Here is a 3,374-nt window from a genome sequence, read left to right on the forward strand (position 1 = left end):
AGGAGGAAGATTAAATCTTTGCTGACTACAGGTGAACACACCTGTCCTGTGACTGAGTAGCACCTGCTCAGCTGCAACACTCCAGCATGTATTATGCTAAACATACAGCTGTCATGATGTTCATGCCTACAGAGCAGTTTCTTTAGGGAAGCCTTACATCTATTATTATGCAGCTTCTATGTTATGTTTAAATGAAACTTTGAGAAACATCCACAGCATCATCTCCTTAACTTTTAATAACTTTTTGTTTATTTGACTGACTTGCTGTTTTATCCAAGCAAGACTCCAATCATGCCAGACCTTCAAACAGCCAGGTACCATTCAAGAATGCAAATGAGAATTGCCTCCACTATACATCTTTATGGAAAACAGCAAGCTTTCCCTGACATGGAAAGGTGTTGACTCCTACAGATTTAAGTTGCTTTTGATGGACACTATTCTCACAGCATGAATGCAAAAGCAAACTTTATTAAAATTCTCCAATTATGAATATTGCTACTAAATAAAGAACACCACACTACACATATCTAGATCAGTGTTTCTCAACCAGGGCCCCAGGAGATCCTTTGAAGGGTGCTGCAGGAAGTGGTGAGATAAGCAAGTACGGGCAGCTCAAACTCTCCCTGTCTATCTGGACCCTCTGCAAGCAAGCAGTTTTTGAAGTGGGATGCTGCTCAATTCACAAAAAGGTATGGAGGGGGGCCTCAAATCTGAAGAGGTTGAGAACCACGGATCTAGATATACTTTAAATGATTAGGGCCCTAACAAATTCACAGCACAAGTGGGTTGTACTGCTGCTCCTTTAATCTTGCATGCTTCCCCACGTGCCCTGCCCTTGCCACTGACTGGTGGAGGGGGCCCCACTTGCAGCTCACTCCTGATTGGCAGGGAAGCAAAAACCACGGTTTTATGTGGCACTGTTTTTGCCTCCAATCAGCAGCAAGCAGTGGCCCCCACTGGGCCCCAGTGGTAGGAGGCAAAAATGGCACCATATTTAAAACCGCAGTTTTCACTTTCCTGCCGATCAGAAGCAAGCTGCAAGGGGCATCCCTCCACCAATTTGGAGGGGAGGGGGGCGCGGCACAAGGGGGAACCTGCAAGATTAAAGGAGCCCCAGCACAGCCCACTTTTGCCATGAATTCAGGCCCTTTAATAATCCAAGCAAAAATAAGTCCTTACAACTTAGAATCTATACACATTAAAATCCTAAGACTTTAAACAAGTGGCCAGCCTGTTAGGGAGAGCTTATTCAAATTCAGGGACTAGATTCTATGAGGGGTTGGATCTTAATTATGTCTACAGATGGAAACATCAGCAAAGGATGCCAGAAGGATACAACTTAGCACTGAACAATTTTTATCCCCGCTTCAAACAAAGGTTTATAATACTTGACAGAAACTTCAACAAATATAGTCATAAAGACAACGTGCGTGTGATCTTGTCAGTCGAGTTAAAACATAGACCTGAACACTTAATCAAGATCTGACGTCCTAATAACGGAATAGTCTTCTCAAGAAGTTTCTCTTACCTATAACTCAATTTATTTTCCCCGAAGGAAGTTGTGTAATAATAAAGAGGTCACCGAATGAAGTCGATCAGCTATACTAGTACATGGCCCAACAAAGCTGATCCACTTCACTGGGTGAAACAAGTCACCTGCTGTCTCACCCTTTGATCCTGAAGAAAAATGAGCCACACGTTCCCTGCTTGAAGAGGCATGACCAGATTCCCCTGGACGCATCTCTAAGCAGGCGAACCTGGAGTTCCCCACTTGCAGAGGAGCATCTGGAGATTTCCTGGGGCATGTCTTTAGGCAGGGAAAGCTTAGGTTACCCATTTGCAGAGACCCATCCTGGGGAATCCCCGAGGCATGTCTCTAAGTGCAGAAACCTGGAGTTCCCCACTAGCAGAGAACAGGCCCCAGAGATTCCCTGGGAGCATGTTCCCTGCAAGTGTGAAACCCCATCTCTCCTTGCTTACAAAGGTGCACCCCGGAGACTGAGTGGCACATCTCTAAGAAGGAAAAGCTATGCAGGCACTCCTGGGGCTTGAAGGACCTAGTCGTGCACAGGAATTCCCAGGGCACAATGAATCAGGCTCCTCAAGCCTCAGGAGCACCTGCTTGACTGGCGGCTCATGCTCTCCCACCATAAGGCTAACAAACCACCTTTCATCAAGGTCCACAAACTTGGGCATAGACGTCTAACTGCTTTCCCTTTAGACTGCCATAAAAACTGTTAGGGTGGTACAAAGGCAAGGTCTAGCATACCCTTAGCCTCACTTCTGAGAATATGGCCTAAATTAAGCCAGAGGCCTATTAAAACTACTAGAATGCAAGCTTAAAATTATTCTAACTTAAACTAACAGCCTACAAAGGAGAAAGAGGGCACAGCACCATCCCTCTTATTTGTCCCCAAGAGGGAACAAATAGAGCAGGGACAGAAAGTCTGACAGACCCTTGCATATGGTGTTTAGGGTGAATAAGATGCAGAATATTCCTTATACACCCACGTCAAGGCACATCACTGCCTTGCCAAAATTCAGGAAGTTTCAAAGTTTCAACAAATGGGAGAAAAACTATTTCCACTGGGCCTTATAATCTCTGGAAAATGCAGCCACTAGAGGGCAACGTACTCACAAACATCAGAAAGGACGGTACAGAAACTTGTGGCAGCAACAGTCATCCTTTAGAGGGCAATAAGATTACATACTTCAAAATGGATACAAAAATCACATCTGAGAGAGAGGCAGCAAGTATATAACTGAGTAAGAAGAGGATCATACAATTAGTATATTAATTAAACAGGTCTGAGTTATTCTGCTCCATGTTACACAGTGTGGTACTGCCACAAGTCATTCTAAGTATTCTATTAAAATTCCTCTATGTGAACAATGATCTAATTTTAATAAAGGAGAGTGGAAGAGAATAAACTCCTTAACAAATCTTAAACGTGGGTGTTCTGTATGTGAATGAAGTATGTTACTGAATAACGGGGGAAACAAGAGGGGGAAAGAAACTGAAGTGGAAGTGATACATCATTTCACCTACGCAGAACTACAAAATGATTATATGCAGATAACCATCCACAAGAACAGTTCAATGCAAGTTAGAGATGCAAATCATACACATTAGTATTAAGGTATTGATCCCAAAACTCCTTGAGCAATAAGCAGCACAAATGGGGAGGGGGGAAGAGGGGTGCACTGGTTCTCTCAAAGGAGACTAAAGTGAAGCAACTATGAAGATACGTATCAACTGAAGAGAAAGATCATATGCACCTTTCATGTAATTCTCCACAAGAAGCAAGTCACTCAATCTCACTGTGTTCCCTACTCCAAAGAAATCAGGGTTAAATAAAAAAATAAAGGGGGGG

The 3,374-nt window shown here is 43.5% G+C and overlaps 1 protein-coding gene across 3 annotated transcripts in view; it reads right to left on the reverse strand.

Annotated features, from left to right (window-relative positions):
• CUNH4orf33 (chromosome unknown C4orf33 homolog) overlaps positions 1-3,374 on the reverse strand; it is a 54,833-nt gene that overhangs the window by 49,708 nt on the left and 1,751 nt on the right. The window lies entirely within an intron of this gene.

Source organism: Alligator sinensis, unplaced genomic scaffold (assembly GCF_000455745.1).
Source record: "Alligator sinensis unplaced genomic scaffold, ASM45574v1 scaffold150_1, whole genome shotgun sequence".
Classification (NCBI taxonomy): Eukaryota; Metazoa; Chordata; order Crocodylia; family Alligatoridae; genus Alligator; species Alligator sinensis.